Raw genomic sequence first — 22,649 nt, 5'->3', positions numbered from 1 at the left:
AGGTTACCTCCTGTAGCTATGCAGGAACCCCAAAACTGCTATAGGGACATTGACTTATCCACAAAACTTTTAACCCAAAATTTATCCTGTCTACAAGAAAAGCAGAAACAGAGGCTGGAGCAGATACTGATGGAATGGCTAACCAAATCCGACCCAACTTGAGATCCATCACTTGGGCAAGTACCAATCCCCGACACTAATAATGATACCCTGTTATGCTTGCTGACAGAAGTCTAGTATGGCTGTTCACTGAGATGCTTGATCCAGCAGCTGACACAGACAGATGCAGACACTAACAGCCAAATGTGGATGGAGAGTGGATATTCTTATGGAAATGTTGGGCTAAGAATTGAGGGCCCCAACAGGGATAAGAATGCCACAGTAAGACTAACCTCTACTCATGGGGCTCTCAGAGACTGAACCAGTAGCCAAAAACATACATGGGCTGGAACTAGGCATCTCAGCACATATGTAGCAGATATTCAAGTTGGCCTTCATGTGGGTCCCAAAAAACTGGAGCAGGATTATCCCAAAAGCTGTTGCCTGTATATGGGATATATTGTTCTAGCTGGGTTACCTTGTTTGGCCTCAGTGGGACAAGATGCACCTAGTCTCAAAGAGACTTGATGTACCAGGATGCAGGGGACAACGAGGGTGGGCATCACCCTCTCAGAGGAGAAGGGGAGGCTAGTTTGCGGAAAGACTTGTGGGAAGAGGTGACTGGGAGAGGAGAGTGAATGGGATGTAAAATGAATAAAATAATAATAGGAAGAAGTATAAGAATAAGAATAAAAATAAGAATAAAGAAATGTGTTTGCCTAGAATGATTATGTTGTATGCTATTGTGATGCTAAGTTTTTCCTGTTTAATAAAACTAATAAATTCAAATTATTTATACATATTGAATAATAATCTTCTCTTTATTTGCTAAAGGTACTGATGTCCTTAAAGATGAGATGATTGTTTAACAAGCAATCCATTAGAACACTGATATTTGGGATCATATACTATTTCATGTAAATGCATGCATTACATTACATAATTTTTTTATATTTGCAGTAGCAATTGGAGGTATTTGAATGGCATAGTGTTAGAGGCTTTTTAGGGTCAGATATTGTGGAGAATTGTTACATACAATTATATATATTATGTATATATATTGTATACATATATTATATATTATTATTACATATTATTATACATTATACATTATACATTATATATTATATACATTATACATATTATATATAATTATATATATAATAATATATACAATGGACATAGGACATAAGAGATGCTCAGAATTATTTACAAAGTAAATTAAGGAATGAAGGATTTGTTTCTTTTAATGTGAAGACATGAGACTTCAAAAAATAGGTAAATTTTTCAAATATAAAGATTTTTTTCCATAGAATGTCAATTAAATTTGGGGTGTGAGCAACTATGGTATAAATCAGAAAAAGTGTTTCGAGATCAGAAGCAATAAACACCAAAATATGGATGAGTATTTATTGTGGTTGTTGCTTAGTGTTACTACCCATTAGCCTCTTAGCATTTCAAGTTGTGAATCAATAGCTGACATAAGCAACAAAGAAGCTCTTCCTTCTGTGTAAAACAGAGAAATGACTCATTATTTTCTGAACAATAATCTACTATCTTCAGCAAGTTGCACATCAATGCAAATCTACAAGGCGTCTGTTATGTTTGACATATCTTGTTCTGTGCAATAATGTATCTTTGAATATATTCTTAATATGAGATATTTTTGCTGAAATTTACAAGGAATTCTGAAATAATTTTTTCTATCTTTGTGAATACTGCTCTCTTTCCTATGACAAGAATAGGACACTGGATTTATAAAATGTAAGTAATTGTGCATTCCTTTGTTTACAATATCAACTTCCTCTTTAATTTCCCCATTTTTACTTGACTTAAAGCACCAAATTCTCATTTTCTGTGGGAACATAACTTCCCTGTAGAAACACAGATGAATGACTTATTTCTTTTGAACACTTGCAATAGTGTATCAAAAGACCTAGTACATCAACCCATAGAATTTAAGTCAACATGGAGGCAGTGTAATTGTTGCTTTGCCAACTATATGTACCCTTGATTCTTCATGAAAGGACATCTCAATGAGAGACTGTATAGATTAGTTGGTCCCATGGATGGGTATGTAATGTATTATCTTAGCTTCATTCATTGGTGTGGAAAGACTTGCTAAGAATGGCAGCATCATGTTCAGTCCTGAAATGTGTAAGTGTAGGGTGGGGGCTGAAGACAAGTAGGCAAATATGCATTTATTATCTTCTTGATCTTGACTGTGAATCTACATACTTCTATATCTTGCATTGAATTTCCTATAATGATAGACTGTAATCTGGAATGCTAAACAAAATAAAAGCTTTCTGCCATAAGCAGCTTTTAGTCAGAATATTTTATTACAGCAACAGAAATTAAAACAGAATAGTCAGTAAGCATAGATTCTTAGTGCTATCTAAATCCTACATGTTTCTCTAATGCATATGTGAGCTAATTGTGATGCACATTCCAGAAGACCAGGCTAAGGGAGGAAATGGTGTAATAATGATTGCCCCAAACAACTTCCTTTTTTTATTACATGTGCTATTCAACCTTCCCTTTTGACAGTGAAGACATGAGAACGAGTTGGCAGATGAGCTGAGTCACCTTTAGTGAATAAGCTAATTATATGAGTTCCTCTCCTTTTAAGACATGTATCTGTATCTGTATCTGTATCTGTATATGTGTGTGTATTATATATATGTAATTTTATGAGTGTTGAAATGTGTACTCTTGCATAGAAATCACATTCCACAAAATGAATATTTCTGTCATCTCGCAAAGTTTTAGTGTACCTATTTACTGTTCATTTCCATGTACCCAGGGGCAAGCACTATTCCAGCATAAATCACTGGGCTTTAGTTTTGCCAGTTCTGGGAACTCCTCCATAAACAGATTGAGGATTTCATTATTGTAAATATAAATGCCCCTTTTATTTCCTTAGGTTAAAGGATGAGATGAGAGGCGTACCCAAGCTACAAATACATGACTTGGGCTAAGTAAACCCACATTGTTTCTATGTAAGCATCCCTAGACCTAGGTCAGGAAGTCCCTACTCCCATACAATCTAATCTGCAAGTTCAGACCTTGAAGCCTTGAGCTTTCAGCCTGGTTTGCTAACTTAGGCCTGGAATGTTTCAGCCTCCTAGATTTATTGCTAAATAACCTCTTTCTTTGTATCTCTTTCTGAACTCTGGCTGGCTGGTTCAACTCAGTTGTTCTGGCTCAAAATCCTCTCCAAGCTGACTGTTTTAAATTGGCTTCTCTCATTCTGACTGAAATGCTCTGTTCTCTGAACTTCCTGAACTGAACTCTGAATTCAACTACTATGCTCCAAACTGAGCTGAACACCTCTGACTTGAATTCAGTTGAACACTCTACCTCTTACTGTGCTTTAAGTACCCCTTCCCCATCTTTGTGAGAGTTGGTCTTATCCAATCTCTGATTCATTCTGTCAAATCTCTCTCTGATTTTTCAACTTTGTCTCTCAATTAGATCTCATTGTTTGAGATTAAAGATGTGTACTAAAAGAATGTCTGTATCCCAACCAGAGGATTAAAAGTATATATCTGCATTCCAGCCAGATCATATCTTCAGATGTGATCCTTTCCAAGAGCAGCAATTTTGCTGGACTAAAATTCCTCTACACATCATGTTTTATTATTTTATATATATGCACGATATTACCAGGACCTCAGTTCATATTCAATGAGTTTTGTATGTATTCTCTTCACAAAATGACTTTGCTGTCAGTCTGTAAAGAACAAACGTTAGCCTTGCCAGCAGTCTAAGTTCTCTGATTGTTCCCATGCAGTCCTTTTGACCAATAACTCAATAAGTTGTAACTCATTACTGCTACTAGAAGCTTTATTTGGAGATGAGTGATGTTTGGTTGATAAACCATCTTCTCCATTATTTGGTGCTTTCATTTAGATTACCTTCATATATGTACATTATTTTAGGGAGCTTCTAATGTATTGGGTTTCTACAGAACCCCTCACATGATCCTTCATTTTAACACTCTCTCCTTTTATCACCTCTCTTGTCCCTCTGTCTCTCCCTACTACTATTAAGGCTTTCCTCCATCTATTCTTAAGTATTATATTTCCTTTTCATAGGCAGAATTATCTGTTGATCCTAGGACCTTACCCTGTACGTAACCTCTAAAGTTCTAAGGTTTGCAGCATGGTTATCATTGACTTAACAGCTAATAGCTGCATACAATCAGATTCAGCCTAATTGCCGTTCTAGCTTACTTCACTTTGGATAGTTTTTTTTTTTTTTTTTTAGTTCCCTCTATTTACCTGAGAGCTGTATAATTTAATTTATTTTATTGGCTGAGTAGTACTCTGTTGTACAATTGTACCATACATTCTTGTCAGGAGCCATAATAGGACAAGCTAATAACTAGCAGGTGATCTTCCTGAAATGGTCTGCTTCAAATTATAATATAATCTGCAACAGATTCTTTCTCATAGGCAAGGCCCAGGAGAATTCATTTTAAGAAAGATTCCTGCTGTTCAGAGGCTTTTCCTGCTATTATTAAACTCACATTACAATCATTATGTATTAGCCCATCTCTTTTTGTGCAGATCTCTGCATATTTATGAAGATGTGCTATATTTTAGTGATGCTATATGGACAAATAGATGACTTAAGTCTTAATGATAATCCTATAAGAATTCCTAAAATTATATTAGTGATTACTAAGATCTTTTATAGTGGGACTCCTATTAGACCTTTTTCTGATCATCAAAACTTTCTCCTCAAAGCACATTCCAAGAAGTTGTAAAACAATTAACCCAATGTCATAAACAAGTGGACTAAGGATTTATTATGGGTGCTAGAACAGAAGATAAAATATTGACAGGGTTTATCTATACAAAACTTTACTAATAACTCAGTTTTAGTTGTCAATCTTCTATGAACCTGTGGAGCTGTGACAGGTGATGGATGTTTAGCCAGATAATTACTGCTAATGGATATGCATGTAAACATTCTCTGTTATTAACTTTACTTCAATTTATGATTTAATTTTTTATGTAAACATGTGATGAACTTTTTGACATGTGATCATGTATTCTTAAATATTCTTTAAGTGCTGAGGACAAAGAGAAGAGTCAGAATTGAGCTGAGAAGAACTGAGATGAGAAAAGCTAAGCAGAGAGGGAACTGAGATAAGGAGAAATTTTTTGGACAGAACACTTCTTAGACAAAGAAGAAAAGCAAGGAGAGATTTTTTTCCCTTTCCCTGCCTAGAACAATTTTTCTCTTTCCCTGCTTAGGATCTCTCCTATTATCCCCTTAGATAGCTTTCATAGGAAATGTTCTACAAATTAGTAATAAACACTATAATCACTTTTCAAAGTGTTTATTTTTCTTCCTGTGACTTCTGTCTAGCAGGTTGAAAGTTAGAGTTGCATAGTTCCTGCTGAGATAGAACAAAGGCCACACTACTTAATCCTGTTAGGCTACAGGTGTGAATCTCCAAAACCAGCAGCCTTTTACTCTCAGAAAGAGCAAGAAAGTTTTTTGGATGTTTTAGAAGTTATCATCAGAATTTCAGTACAGTTAGAGAGCTAGACCATCCGAAGACTCTCAAACTTTAAAGGCACCACCATATTCCCACACAGTGTTCCCTGCCACTACCCTTTCCAGGCCAAGAAGCTCCCACAAAGTTTTGTGGAATGACATCTAGGTTATTTCCAATTTCTAGATATTATGAAAAGATCAGCAGCAATGAGAGTGGTTGATCAAGCGTCTCTGTGGTAAGATGAATTACCCTTTGGGTACAGGACCTACAGTGTTATCGCTGGATATTGAGGTATATTGTAATTCTTGGTCTTGATATATGGTATGGTCTTTTTTGTGTATTTTTGTTTCTGTCTCTTATTCTTAGAGGAGAGTGGTAGCTGTGTTTTCTGGTAGAAAAATTTGAGATCCTGATAGGTATGGTCACTGGGGCCTCCTGGTAAATGTGTTTCTAGGTATTGAGAGCTGATTCTTCGGAATGAGGATGAGGTGGAGGAGATACTGTGGATGTTTATAGGAGGGAGGACAGCAGGGTGTTCCACCAGGATATGCATAGCCCTGAAAATTGGGACAGAGCATGAAGAGAAACTGTAGTACATGGTCTGCTACATAGCTTGGAATGAAACTAAGGTATTTAAATTGTAGAAATGAAAGGAAAAGTGAGGGTCTGCAGTAAAACTACCTGCTTCCCGGCCAAAGTGGCCAGAGTCTTCCTTAGATTACCTACTGGAGTTGGGGGCTGGAATGTTGCGATGATGAGAGATGGAAGTTAGGAGATGATGATCTCTGTGCTCCACTGAAGATAGAGAGAGGGAGGGAAGGAAGGTAACAGCACCAGGTGGTCCGTTGCAGTGCTAGGCATGAGACATGGGGATTGGATCTGATGAAAAGGAGGGATGGAAAATCTGTGGTTAACCTACCCACTTCCCTGGCTAGAGGTGAGCAAATCTAACTGAAAATTATCATGTGGGCAGAACATTAAAAATTATGAGGAGATATGTCGTGTTATGTAATCCTCCTTTCAATGATATCATATTTTGTGCTATTATGTATATAATCAACCTACAATCTATATGTCTATCATCTATCTATTATCTATCTATCTATCATCTATCTATCTATCTATCTATCTATCTATCATCTATCTATCATCTATTTATCATCTATCTATCTATCTATCTATCATCTATCTATCATCTATCTATCATCTATCTATCATCTATCTATCTATCTATCTATCTATCTATCTATCTATCTATCATCTATCTATCACCCACCTATTATCTATCTATAGGCATGGTTTTAGTATGTACTCTTCTCTTATCTGGAATTCACTCTGTAGACCACATTGCCCTGAAACTCATAGAGATCTCCCGTTCTGCCTCTTTAAATTGTAGGATTAGGAGCATGCACCACACTCCTACTCTGTCACACATTTCAATATTTTTGGATTCTTTTTGGTTTGTTGATATTTAATGTTATCCTTTTTTGGAATAGATACTGTTTGTTTAGATATTAGTTTGGTGTGGTGATATCTCCTTTATGACACAGTGCTTAAGCCTAGCATCTCTAGTCTCTGAACCAAGGATGTGCTTTATTTGCTATAGTCTTCTCATCCATTGTGCCACCAGTAAAATTTCTCCAAGAGCTGCATAGACTTTAATCCCACTAATCAGGTTTCAGTTTCTGTCAAACTGAAAATCATATACTTTTGCGTTTCCCACAGCAGGTGTAGATCATCAGTGATTCATCAGAGTTTATAGAAACTAAAAATTGAGTTATCCTCCTACAGTTCATTTTTATAATATCAATTTTTAATGACTCAAACATTTATTTTTCATAAGCCATATGAAAACAGTGTATGCTGACGGTTCACTGAAACAGAGACTATAAGGCCCAAGATAGAAATACTTGTCCAGAAATGTTTTTTATTAAATTAATGTTTTATTATTTACTGAAGGATTGTATTTATTCTTTTGTCATATTTAAAAATATACTCTAGACAGTGGAAGCATGTGACAATTTGCTAGTGTTTTGTCTATTTTCTACCATCAGTTAATGGCTTTTAATATTTTGAAACCATAGTGTAAAAGTATAACTTAAATGCTCTTACCTAGTATTTGTCTAGATTCTAATTTCTCCTCTAGCATCTGTCTATTATTTTATCTGCATTTTAAACAAATGGTAGTGTTCCAGAAATGCTACAAACTAATTTGAAGTATTTAAGACATAGGACATATTGACTTTTTGCATTACATTTAGATGCAAATATGTATGTCTAGAAGGGGAATATATTCATGATTGGCTCCACGAGTGTACAAAATAAAGTTGTGTTTACTGTCTTGCTTGTTCATTGTCTATTTGCGTCTATTATATTGCTAGACCCTCAACCTAGAACTGACCTTAATACATGCATGTAATTCAAATGGTATAAAAACAAAAAGGAGGAGGGGATGGAATGGGGTTTCTAGGGAGGGGAAATTGGGAAAGGGGATGACATCTGAAATGTAAATAAATAAAATATTCAATTAAAAACAAAATAAAGTTTGACAGCATTCATTATAGCAACACATGTCATACATAGATAAGCAAAGTATTGAAGTGGAAATATTTTTATTTCTTTGGAGACTCAGTTGTGTCATGTGATGTATTTCAGGAAACTGTCTTATGAGAGGATGTTTTTGCTGAACCTGATATGTGGAAGGATGTTTTACCAAAAACATAAACTTGGTGTTTTTCTTGTGTAGTCTGGACAAAGGGCATGTGATGCTTTTTTAGAGAAGATGCTTGAAAGAACACATGATATTTGCAAAGGATATAAATATAGCCCAACAGACAGTGGAAGATGCAGAATGGTACTGGCGCATCTTGTCATTCCTTGGTGGTCAGCATTTGTCATGATGTCTTATAGAAAAGTGCACTAAAAACCTTCTGGCCACTTCCAGCAGCTTCTTGCCACTTTTTGGGGCTAGGGCTGATTGGCAGACCTTGAGGTTTCTTCTGGATTGAACTGTCATTGCTAATTTGTGAATGGTGTTTAAGAGTGGACCCAGCTGCCACTGCTGATTCGTGTGAACTGAACTGCTGATTTCCTGACAATGCAAATTGGATTTGCTCCAAAGATATATTTCTAAACACATCCACATCCTCCTTTACTCTATTAACCTTCCCTTTCCACAATCTCTAGTGGATAGTGGGCTAGAAGGGAAGTTAAAACATTAAAAACCCTTATTAAAAGAGTTTTGAAAAATCTAAGCCTACAAGTTATAGAGTTAGAGGTTATATCTTCAGATGTGAGATGAATACTCAAAGAATATTAAGGGGAAGAAGCATGGTAGATTTTGAGACTAACTTTATCATTTATGAAGTTTGTAGCCTGAGCAAAGAACTCTGAGTCTCAAATTCTTTGTCAGGTAACAGCAAACAGTACTAAATCAAAAGGATTTCCAGCATCAAGAAAAAATACAAGTGAAGTATTTAAGCAGTATTTCTAACTTGAAGTGAAAAAAAATCACATTTCATCTTTCCCACTAATTGTTTTTGGACTGTTTATAGGACTGTGTAGGAGATGTAAGGGGCCAAAAAGGGACTTTCATATATTAAGCTAATGTGGATCACAGTAGCTAGCAATTTGAAAATGATCTATGCACTGACATGAGTTGAATTTTACATACTTTTTCCCAAACTTTACTGTTGGATTGCTTAGAAGAAATTCTTGAACAGAGAAGTTTAAAATAAAATCTTTGAAATATGGAAAATAATTATTGCTAGCTTTTATTGCAGTGCCATATGTTGCCACAATGTGAAATAATTATAACTAGTCATGGGGGAAATTTTGTACAGTTATGCTTAATTAGTTTTAAAGGATATTGTCTATTTCATCATTTATATCCAAATAACACTAGGACAGAGATATTATCTCCAATGTACCTGTCTATATTTTTCAACTCATTGTGAATTGCAATAAGATAACAGATATGATCATTGTTCCTCATTTTATGACATATACTATTTTAGTAATGAATGTCTGTCAAATGCTAATAAAATTGAACCTCAATACCATAAACAAGATAAAATTGACACTGTTAATGAAGACAGAAAGCTCACCAATATGTCTTGTGGCTTATACTAGTGTATTAGAAAGCCTGCCATAGTGGAATGTTTGTCAGTGAGTAGAGAGTATTTTTAAAATGCCTTCTCTTCTCAACTTTTGATCAACAAAAGCAGTGGAGGTAACAAAGAAAGGAAGACTCAGTCTTTTTAATGGTTATAGTAGTTTGATAGTTATATAGTTATATAGTTTTGTATATTAATACAGAAATTAGAAAATCAATATAAACATGTATCAGTAGTTTTTATTTTGAAGGAAGTAAATGAATGAGTCACATATTTTAAAAGAAATCAATGAGAAAAAAACATCTACTCTCTTTAGGTTATCAGTGGAAATCAACGAATGAGCCAACTGTGTGTCGCTGAAGATTTGCCTGCAAGGCTGGAAGCTATAGGCAACAAGATCCAGACAGGACAGAGAACAATATATGTTTTCTTTAATTTGGAGAGTAACCTTTTTTTGATTAACTGTTAATAATAGAGACATATTAGGAATTCCATGTTCTTCAATAATGTGTGTATTACAAATTGAACATAAGCATACACACACACACGTGTGTGTGTGTGGGTGTGTGTGTGTGTGTATTTAACAAAAAATAATGGAAGGGAAGAGCAAGGAGGGATATGAAAGGCTTTGGAAGAAGGAAAGGGCAGGAGAAATGATGTAATTATATTATACCATCAAATAATAAAATAAAAAATAAAAATTATCCTTCCATATATAAATAGCAATGTTTATCACTTGCTTTTCAAAGTCTGTCTGAAATTATCACTGTCATAGGTGCTGGATGATTACTCAATTCTGGCACCATTCTCACAATCTTACATCCTGGGGAATAAGAAATGAGTTTCATTCTTAGCAAAAGATCAGCAATATATTCATCCAATAGCATTTCCATCCCAAGGGTAGGTTGGTATGCTATTTCAAAAACATATGCTGGGTCAATGTGATGGATCAGCAGTTAAAACTGCATGCGCCCAAGCTGGAGAACTTGATTTTGATTCCACAGACTCAAATGATAGAAGTACAGAACCAAATCCTGCAAGTTCCTTCTAAAGCGCACATAAGCCAAGGCATATATGCATCACACCCACGTCCATACCAACACATGCATTCACTAAATGAGCAAAAGCAAAGAAATCAAAATGGAAAATGTAAGATGAAATTCCTTGTCTCTGGCCCTCTCTAATTCACCTGCATAAATCTGATGGCTGGTGACTAGCTGGAATTTGCATTGGTAGTAAACCCTTCTCTCTTCCCTTTTCTTTACCACCATCCCCTCCATATGATCCTTTTTTTATTCAACAGCTATTTCTTTCTTGTAGCTTTCAATATTTTTTTCTTTTGTTCATTTAGTTCATTTAATGATGTAGGAAGCTCACTGTCTATTCTTGTCTGATTCATAAAAAAAAACCACAGTGGGCATTCTGGTAGTTATATTCTTGATAGCATTTTAAATCTCTTTAAAGATAAAATTTAGAGTGAGTGTGTAGGAAATCCAAATTTATTTTAATTTTCAGTTCACCTAAAGACTAAATATGCAAAATATTTGTGTATATTATGTTGATCTTGTGAATAAACAAATAAAACTCAGGTTTTAAAAAAGGTTTAAATAAATAAAATTTGGATGAATACACTCGGGATTTTGCATCATTTATTTGAGAATGAATTATCGTGAAGAGAAGCAATAGATTTAGGACGTATTGATAGGCAATGAAGGGATTACATATGAAATCCCTTTAACAAAAATTTATTTCCATAAAATTCATTGCAAAGGATCGTTCTATTTGCTCTCTTGCCCATTGACCTTTTCACTTGTTTTAAGCACTTATCAAATTCTGACTATTTTATAATGGGTATGCGTTGTCTAATTACTGAATTTTATAAATCATCCAAACATTCTGTGTAAAACAGTTTACTCTATTTTTCTCATCTGTTTCTTCAATAATATTTCAAAGATGTTTTCATAATCATTGTTGGAAAATCTTTTTAAGTTTTTTAGTGTTTCTTATTAAAGGGTCACAGCATTCGGAAGGTTGAGAACTGCTGCTCTACAGCTAGGACCCATTTTCTTCTTTTGTTGCAGATATTTTACATGGTACCTTCCGTTTTTCTATTTTCTATATTTTGTCAAGATATATTGCATTTCTTTCCTTATGTTTAGTTATCTTTAACTTGCTCCATAGGCTATCTAGAATGCATCATTTTTTTTGATATTTTATTTATTTACATTTCAGATGTCATCCCCTTTCCCCACCTCACCTCCCTAGAACTCCCATTCCCCCTCCTCCTTTTTGCTATTATGTCATTTGAATTACATACATGTATTAAGGTCAGTTCTATGTTGAGGATCTAGCAATACAATGGATGCAAATAGCCAAGGAACAAGCCATAAAATAAACACAAATAGTCAAAGAACAAGCAAGGAAATAAACAAAATTCTGTGAACACTCCCATGATCACTGTTTCTAAGGGCTTATCACGATGAACAAAATATTGGAGCCTATTCCCTGTCCTATCCCAAAGTCACTTTCATATCTGAAGCTTACTTCCCTGTTTTAGCCTAAAATTTAGATTCTTGCCCGAAATTACTTCTTTGTTCTAGCCTAATGTCAGATTCCTCCCTAAAGCCTACTTCTTTGTCCTTGGCCAATATCACAAATTTTAAGACATTATTTTGGCTTCCATTTTTGTTCTAAAATGAGCATTTTTACATCAATCTTTCAATGGGAATTGATCAAGGTACTCCTTGCAAACTTCTATTAGTGATATTGTTCAGGTTTTTCAAGTTTCTTTTACTTATTGATTTTTAATTTGGTGACTCAATTATCGTGACAGAATATCTGATTGCAGACCAGAATAAATACAGTCATTTTCTATTCCCTTATAATGCCTTTCTTAGTAAATTATTATATGTATATGATCTATACTTGAAACTTATCTGTCATTAGAAAGGTGTTTGGTGATGTTCCTCAGGTCTGTACATAAATTTATTTCTGTTTACTATTTCCTTCAACTGAGACGATACTGTCGGAATATCTAATCCCATCAAGTTTTTCTGTTATCCTTTTACTCTGTAGTTTAATTTATTATGCAATTATGTTATTTATGTATAATATAGTTAAAAACATATGTCTTCATATGTAGATTATGTAATGATTTGGTATTCTGTTTTGTTATTTCTGGTAATGTCCTCTGTATCACTCTTTTCCCTGATCTCATTGTACTCATGTGAACTTTCCTATCCTTTCTTTTCCATGTTTTATTTCTTTTCTTAGTCCTTTTAACTTTAGTATATCTACTCTGAATGAAAGTTACATTCCAAAATAGTACTTACATATTCATAACTTCCAATTTAAGCATATTGTCCTCAAATCTAAAGGATGTCTCTCTTGAATAGAGGATATCAAATGGGTCATATGAATTTTATCCTCACGGAAATCTCTGTACCTGAACATGTTAGTACTTTCAAATGGAATGCAATTACTTTAATTATTAAATATATATCTATCATAGTTTTGTGTTTTTTACATATCTTGTCCCTCCTTGTTTTTTTCTATTTTTCCATTTTAGCCTTCTTTAACATCCAGTAAGTGGTTCTACTATAATATTTTAATTAATCAACTTTATTAGTAGCTGTATAACAATGCAGTGTAAAGTTAAATTATTGTCTCAGATACTTTATGGCTTATAATCTATACCATCATTTATCACAATCAACAGCAAGTTAATGCAGCTTTATTTATTCAGATATCACACAAAGCCATTATCTAGTGGATTGTATCCATTGTTCTATGCTTTTTATATTTGTATATTCGATCACTTAATAAATTTGTCTATTTATTAGTAGTCTACAATACACTATTATCATTATTACTTTAAATGTTTATGAATTTGTAAACTAAAGACTTAAGTAGAAAAAAATATAAGTATGTGAACCATGTCCATCCGTTTGAAAAATTTCTCTGTGACTCTAAAGCATCATATATTCTATTTTCCTCTAGCAGTTTTGTTTTGCATGCTGAAAATTTTATTGGGATAGTATAGGCAATCAATACTGATTAATTGGCCTATGTGTCTGAAGGACATAATCTCAGGAACTCTCTGGAACAAGGGACAAAGGAAGAATGTTGGTGAAAATTGGGGATATGATGGAGGCTTCTTAACTAGTACTGTTACCACTGAAGTGAGAGAGGTGGTAGAGTGGATCTTCTCCCCAGTCTCCTCGAACTCTTTCCTTCCTCATATTCTCAGGTTTACTCTTTTCAGGCCAAGAATAGACATGCATCTATCACAAAAACCTATTAGTTTTTTTCTGATATATATGCATTCTGTTTTTATTCAGAATTATAAATAAATATATAATTATCAATTAAGATTTTCTTTAAAAATGATAGTCGCTTGATATTTCTTTTTCTATGTTGCCAACTATAGCCTGTTTCTCAATGGATGAATATTTTGCAGTATATTGTCTGTTGAGACTTATGGAACTATAAATTAATAACAATTTCAAGCAATACTATAAATTTTAAGTCATTAGTTTTCAAGGGTTTTTTTCTTTCTAATTCATAGTTGTCTTTCTTCTAACAATTAATTTGTGAACACTGTACTACTTGACATGTAAAAATAGATATTGCTTCTTTGAAGCTCTTTCCAATTTTATAAAATCTTATCTTCTCTTTGCATCAGATGAATTTTATATTCTCCAAATTGATTGTTTTTTTTCTTTTTACTGTCTTGAGTCTATTTTCAAAATAGTTATTATATTTTTCTTGTTAGTAATATATGTTAATAGAACATTATCTCTTTCTCTTACACATTGTTTTATTTGCTCTTTTGAGAGATGTGGAGAAACTTGATGTAATGAGGTTTTAAGTCTGTATATGAGCCATACAGAATAAGAAGCAAAATTCGGAGGCTACACTGCCCAAAAAACAGAGGGTACCACTGACAAACCTTTTATCTTACCCAGGGAAGTTGGGAAATATTGTCAGGTGCATTGGGATGTCAAAGAGAGTGTAACCATGTTATTGTAGGTTATTGAACGCTGTAATATGGATCATTTAGCTTATAGCTGATAGTCTGAGATACTCAAACAAATTCTTATTGAGATTTAACTTTTTTTCTATAAGGCATCTATTGCCAACTGAATGACTGAGAACACATAAACCATATTTTGAAAATTATTTAATTTTGAGGTTGTGACTATTTGAGGTCTGACAGTATTCTGAGAATGGAAAAATTAGTCCTTTGTAAGAGCTATTCATAAAAGTTTGAAAAAGAAATTTGAGTGCTACAGATAACTCTAATGCTCATAAAGAAACATTTTTAAGATTTCTACTTTATGTGTATAAGCATTTTTCTGGCATGAAGCATTTTTATCCATGTCTTTGTGATAAACAGAGAAAACAGAAGCCCACCCCAAGAAGCAAATCTTGAAAATAGTCTCAGCTTTTATATATTCAAAATATTATTCCATAAGGGACCCCCACTTTGCTGGTAAGAAAAAGATACATCTAATTTGTGCTCAGTGTGTTCTTTTCATGAGTAATGACAACAATAGATGGTGGGCAGAGAGATGCTGCTTTCTCTAAATTAATGAATTGTTGGTGACAGTATGTAGCCTCTTTCCTGTACACTAAGTATTTAAATCTGACTGTGCAAAATGTGTAATGATAAGATGAAGAAAAGTGGTTATTGTTTTCACACATGTGATGTAATTATAGAATCTAGACTGATTCACCTTTTGATTATAGGGATTATAAAATTTATATTGATGGGACAAACAGATTCATACACTAACTAAGCTCAGTCCAACATAACTAGATCAAATGAATTCTGTATTCCTTCATTTGTTACACTTCCTGTTTCCCATAGTAATTCCCACAGTCTCAATTATATTCCAATTGTCAGATCATTTCCTTTCTGTTTTTCCAATTAGATTGCTAAGCTTCCTAAAGTACGTAATCTGTTCTCATCATCTCTATATTTGTACATAATATCCTCTGTTGGTTTTGCCTCCTAAGGAGCACTTTCAGTAATGAGTAGAGAAGAGTACCCTGGCATTGAACAATCACGTAGAAACTACAGAACCATTTTGATTTGGTAGAAGACACATTTCATATTTGCCTACAGTTGTGAAGTTTAGAAACTGACTAACTATATTCTTACAATAATATTGAGTAGGATGAATCTGTTGAGTATTATCTCTAAGCTGAACAGGTGGTACTTGAAGTTAAGAAAAGCCAAGTTATTTGTTACCAAGAATAAAAATTGAGCAGAAGCCTACAGCTTTTTGCTTCCTTTATAATCATCCTTTTTGCTATCAGTGATTAGTTGAAACACAGGTAGCTATGAGCTTGAGTAATCACAGAATCATATTATTAAAGATAAAAATCTTGGTGATACTTAAACATTTTGTTACAGCCATGAGTAAAATCTTACATTTTACAAATGACAGTTATTTTCAACAAAATGATGGAAAAAGTTCCTAATGTTTTTCTGACTACTTTCTGAGTCCCAAAGGATTTAGTTGAAGGGCCAGTAAAAACAGTTTTTAATTGTAAAGTTCTTCTCACCTTTTAAGGATTATGTAGAGATTCCTTTGCTGAGACATGCATTACTACCTAAGATTTTATATATGGTTATGTGTATAAACAAATATTAATGGCTGAAGAACATTTCTCTATTCATATAGTTGGGTTTCTATAAGTGGCTGCAATCTCGTGTGCATGCTCTAGGCATCAGACAACTCCTACTTGCATGTCTTTAGTTAAACACCATGTTAAGGATGCAAGTTTTAGTTTCAACTTTGAAAGATTGATTACTTTCACTTTGTTTGTGATCACATCATAAACAAAATGAAGAAAGAAAGCTCAGAGAAAATGGACACTTGCTGTCACCAAAAATATAAAGGCATATCTGGAAAACACAGCTGATTACAAATTATAAATTTTGTTTATAACAATATCCAGTGGCCATTTTTATCCATGGGAGAATGTGACTAGATCTATCTTTTTTTCATTTTTCTGAGGTTGGCCATTATTGCCAAATATAATCAAGCTTCCATTAAGAGTGAAACACAGGAAGGCAGATTCTGGATTAACAATAAATATTGCCTAGCTGGATTTGTCTGTTGTGTTTACCATAATCTTCATGGTAATGGACTCTAATGAGAAGAAGATACATCATATAGCAAGCATTCGTTCACCCATTCATCTATATTTCCAACAAACCTAAATTGGGTAGATTGAACAGGGAAAGTGCATGGTAGAGTGAGATTGTGCTACCATTCAGCATGCCATGGTTAATTAGAAGTAAATGAATCATTGGTTAGCAATGAGAAAGGGGCTACAAGATGGGTGGGGATGCTTGTAGTTGGCACAGAGGAAAGCCAACAATAGGGAAGGCTTTCAGGAAGAGCTGGTCCTCTAGCAAGGTAACTTTAAAGGGCATGCCTGCCAAATTTACCCTGGAAAATTACAGAGCAACAGGTGATTTGTGGTCATTCATTCAGTGCATAATCTTGAGCAAACTACTTATTGTTTCTAAGCATCATCTCTTTTCATTTCTAAACTGTTAATGCATCAACAATGTTGTTATGTGGATTAAATGCCTAATAGAAGTGAGGCTGCTGGAAAATGTGTGCACAAAATGGGAAATAATAGGTATTTAATCAATGATGTTTGACTGAATTGTTGAATGCTGGTCACGGATGCTATTGTTTTATTAGGGTAGAAATTGAAACACAAATATAACCATTCTGTTTCAGAGATGGGTTTCTGATGATAATCATCTTAATCCAAACACAGAAAGCATGATTTCTTTTTCTGCTTTGAGTGTTTTAAAATTCAATACACCACACCCTAGATTATTCTATACTGGCTCTATAACCAGGTACATGCTCTTTGTCCTCTATCTTTCTTCTTGTATGAATCTTCTTCTTAGCAAAATGATTAGACAGTATCCATGTGAAGGGCATCCTAGTTTATAGTAGGGAATATGTAACAAATTATGTTGAATGTTATCTTCTAGTCATGAACCCCATGATGTGTAGTTCTTGAACTATTTTTATGATGTGTGACTCTTTCTATAGGTGTGTAGGCATCTATTAAAAGCATTTATATCTTTAGTACCTTAACAAAAAAGTGTAGGAAAATAAATACAATAAACAGAAAGTAAAGCAGAGCTTCTCAAATCAAAACAATCAAAAATAATTGAACTAGGGTCTGGTTAGAAGGCTCGGTAAATTAAATGATTTCTCCATAGTCATGAGGAGCTGATTTAGATTTCATGAACCCACATCAAAACAATGGAAATGCTAGTACCTGTTTGCAGGATACTGACTGAAGAAGACATAAACAGGGCAGATACCTGGGATTCACAGGCAAGCCAACCTCACAAAATCAGAGTCTCAGACACTATCCACAAAATAAGAAGCAGAGTTCCTTAGTAATGACACCAAGGCTTCACCTCTTAACTCCAAACAAAAAAGTGCATACCATTATAAACACTTGTAGGCATAAATTTTTCTCAAATTTCTTTAATAAGGGTTCAACAATCACCCTCTAAGTAGTAGAAAAGTTATTAGGACACAGAGGCAGTGGGAAGTAGATCTGTTTAGAAATAGTTCTTTGGGAGCAAGTCAAAACTTTGTTGCTCTTTGTCAAGCCCACTAGCAAACATCAAATACAAATCAGCAGCTTCAGACCAGTCCACTTGAAAGATACCACCCAGGAATTGGCAGCTGTAGTTTAAGCCAGAAAAAGCAATGAAGCTCAACAACTAGCCCGAGTCTGTGGAAGTGGTAAGAACCCCAGGAACTTCACAAGAAGTTCATTGGCCAGTTTCTCTCAATGAGGGTGTTACCACAAGCAGAGCTCAACAACACAATGTAAGGTGAACCAATACATGCATGCCATCAGTAAAGAATAGCTAGGCGAAACAAAGTGAACCAATGCTCCAATTCCCCCGTCAGTGAGTCATATTTATATTCCTTCATCATGAGTCCTTCTACATGTCTGATATAGCAAAATATCCTTTCATGTATGTCTGCTTCAGGAAAACAGTCTTTCACACATCTGTTTTAGCAAAACATTTTTCTCCTGTGTGCCCCATCAAAACAGCATTTGACATAGCTGATTTTCCAAGGACACCAGTAGTTTCCAATTTATATCTCCCTTTCTGTTTAAGAAATGTCCTTTTCTCTAACAGTAACAAACTACACTCAGTAGAAATAATTATAAGAATCATCATATTTTAAATAAGTGGCATATGTACAATATAGTCAAACAATAGTTTAACAAAAAAGCCTTAAGTTTCTATCAATACACAATAATTCAAATAAAACATCTGTAAATTTTTATCAATATAAAATAATTAAATAGAAACCTTAAATTTCTATTAAATTACAATAATTAAATATGAAACCTTAAATTATTCAAACAAACCAACTTTACATTTTTTCAATTGCTAATCATGTCCACATAAGTCTCCAAGATATTTTACCATAAAATATGTGCCCCAATGTACATCTTCCTATGCAGGTGTGTACCAGAAGAGACAATTTCAATAATAATAACACTTTCTGTCACTTTTTAATACTTTCCAGTTACTATATTTTGAACCAAATGTAGGAATGATATCACATGGAAGCTCTCCAATGATCATGGTTGAATAGCTACATGTAGGTATAAACTGTGTTTAATAACGTTATCACTGCTTACCAGAACAATTAGAAATAGAATAAAATTCTCCTGTTTTGAACATGCTATAGTGTGTTGAAATTATACAGAGAAAGTACCCATAGCATAACACAATGCAAATCACTTAACCTTGCTATTTAGTAATAATAACATATAAGCAAATATTTATGGGGTAGATGTAAATGTGGTGATTAATTATCTCCAACCATAGGAAGTACAGCATTACCAGATAGATTCCATTTTCAGCAAACTGCAGGGTGAGTTGGCTTCTGCTGGATGAACAGAAAGGTACAGACATTACACATCAAAGGAATAGTAAGTTCAGAAAGATAGGGAGTCATAAAAAGGTAATATTATATGCTCTGAGAAAGGTGAAAATTACAGCTTGCCTGAAGCCCACAGGCCTGTGGGAAATTACAATATAAGGAAATGAAGCTAGTGAAGTAGTTTGGGGCCAACTGGTGAAAAGATTTATGCCTCAAATAAAGGCGATGATCTTGTACAAGTCTGTTTGTGTTACCAGGGGAGCCACATAACCAATTTTTGAAGATAATAGAAGTAGAGTTGCCAGTCACTGAGTGCTTCCTAAATCCCCTGTCCTTTCTTTGTATGAGCTTCACTGTTGTAATCTCATAAAATTAATTCTCCAGAACTGCACTATGAAGTAGATAACATGAATCTCATTTTACAAGTGACGAATCTAAGTCTGATGGAAGTTAAGAAAGTTACTCCTGTTCACAGATCTCATTGGCACCAAAATATCCTCTGGATAGGACTTCTAAATTTTCATTAGGGGATAGAAGCAGATCTTCAGAAGCAGAGTAACTAGGGTATAAAATTTTAACATTCAAATAAGTACCCATTGTCAAGGTCTTCATGCATGGACTCTAAACTCAAAACTATGTTCACCTGCCTACTTCTGTCTACTTCCTCTATCTGCTGATGATAAACTTGTTTCCAAATATGTTTATTTTTACAAGTCTTCTGGGATCATGTTTGCCATTCCTAGCTCTTTTTCAGGTTTTCAGCCTTTGACTCTCAGATCTTTATAGGCCTATGAAGTTGTTTCCATGTTTCTGCCAAATACTTAATGACATTCACATTTTAATATTTGTCTACCTGGAAATTCATGTCCAAATTTAAGCTCTCCTGTGAAGTCTTAAGTTGGTGGAAACTTGAAATTGTTGATCTTTTGGGGAATGATTAATATTAGATAAGGCCACGGGGAGCCAGCAGAAATAAATCCTGATACTTTTGAGAGAGGAAGACCAGAGGACACGTGTGTGTTCCTTATCTCTTGCCCCATGATGCTCTTCATTGAGTCAGTGTTCTGCTGCCAACAGGCCTATCACCAGTTTGAGGCCTTGACTTTAGACCAGAATTATATACAAAATATGTCTCTGTTATCCAGGACTCTTATGACTATGACAGTGTATTATTAGCAACGGGAAATGGGCTAATAGAATGGGATATCACTGAAAATAAAACTTTTTAAGCCAAGTTACTGCTCACATTAATAAGTGAAGAAATGTCGTGTCTGGTTTAAGAAGCTGAGATCTTAAAATAAGCTTAGTCGGAGGCTTGCCTGAGAGACTGAGAATAAAGATTAAATAGCATTTGCTACAAACTATTTCAGGAATGAGGGAAAATTGTGAAGTATAATTATGTAATCTTAGATATTTTAAGGTTCTTTTGTCACAGAACTTCAAATTAAAACACAAGCTCCCAAAAAAGTCCACGTTGAGTCCAAACAATCCTCATTTTCCAATCTCAGGTACCTTTCCAGGGAAAGAAAGCACTCTGTTGATTAGATTCTACTTCCTTGGATTACACATATTCATGCAATTTTAGAAATGACATATTTTCATTTTTCAGTGTAGTTAGGGAACACAGCTACAGGACAGAAGCCAACACAGAGGGTAGGAACCAGAGTTGGAAAACTGAAACTGTATGTGATTCAGGACTTAAATCAAAGGAATAAATTAGGATGACAAAGAGAGCTTGGTGAAGACTGTCTATGAATTTTAAGGAGAACAGGGAGTGGGATATAGAAAGGCTGAGAAGGAGGAAAGTATGTAATTATACTATAATCTCAAGATAAATAAAAGAATGTCAATAATGTCTATCTAAAAACACTGCAACCTGAGATCGGGGCCTTTAGTGTGCATGGGGTTTCAGAAGGTTATTTGGCCTGGAGAAGGAAATGGAGGGAGTAAATGAAGTACATCTATGTCAATTAAAAATAAAATACTTGCAAATCAAAATAAAATTCTGAGTCTTCACAATCCTAAATTATGTGTAATAGAATAAAGTTCTAAGCAGCACATTACCAGATAACTTTGCTGTCATCTGCTCCATAGGCAGAGATCCAGGAAGATATACAAGTAGTAATTTAACAGTCAAATAGAGTTGCTTCTTTATGGCTCATTATATTAAGTTGCAAAGGGTCTACCTCCCACTGTCCCTATTGAAAGCAATCAAAATCTCATTGGCAAATAATAATAAAAATATAGTTAACATGGTTAATTGATATCCCCTGAAGATTATTGGAAACATAAAAATAATTTTAAAGAAAAATTTAATTTTAATTATAGTAACAGAATTCATAAAGCATATGATTTTTGGAGGCATGGTTGCTTTTGTCTGAGTCAGGGTCCTGGAAAATACAGTCAGCATCTGCAGTTCCCTACAACAAGCCTAATGGTCCAGAACTCCTCTGCTCATGGATACTCTGTAGCCCATAGGAATCACATCAGGTTAGAAAATGAGAAGAAAATAAAGACCAGAAAAACTGTAGTGGTTAAAACACTTGTTACACAAGGGTGAGTACTGAAATTGGGCTCTCCAAAACTCACAAACAGCCAAACACTGTAATGTACTTTGCCACCCAGGTGCTCTTAACTGTGATTTAGGAAGTGAGACAACAGAGTCCTCAGGAAGCTTTTGGGCCAACTAGCCTTGTGTAAAGAGAGGTGAACCGCAAGAGATTCAGAAGAAGCTTTATACAATCTTCCTGCTCATGCTGCATATAATTACAGAAAAAAATATTTTCTTTGCCTAATGAGATGTTTGACATCTGGATAAACCATCAGAGTACAATGTAGTCAACCTGATTCTTGCTGTCCAGAGTTTTCAATTGAGATCTATTGGGAAAATACATCCTACTAATTATCCTAGCCTTGATCTCCAAAGGAACGTCCATACATTCATCATAAATAGTG

The sequence above is a fragment of the Grammomys surdaster genome, unplaced genomic scaffold (assembly GCF_004785775.1).
Source record: "Grammomys surdaster isolate TR1022 unplaced genomic scaffold, NIH_TR_1.0 66, whole genome shotgun sequence".
Taxonomy (NCBI): Eukaryota; Metazoa; Chordata; class Mammalia; order Rodentia; family Muridae; genus Grammomys; species Grammomys surdaster.
This window is presented reverse-complemented; position numbering follows the sequence as displayed.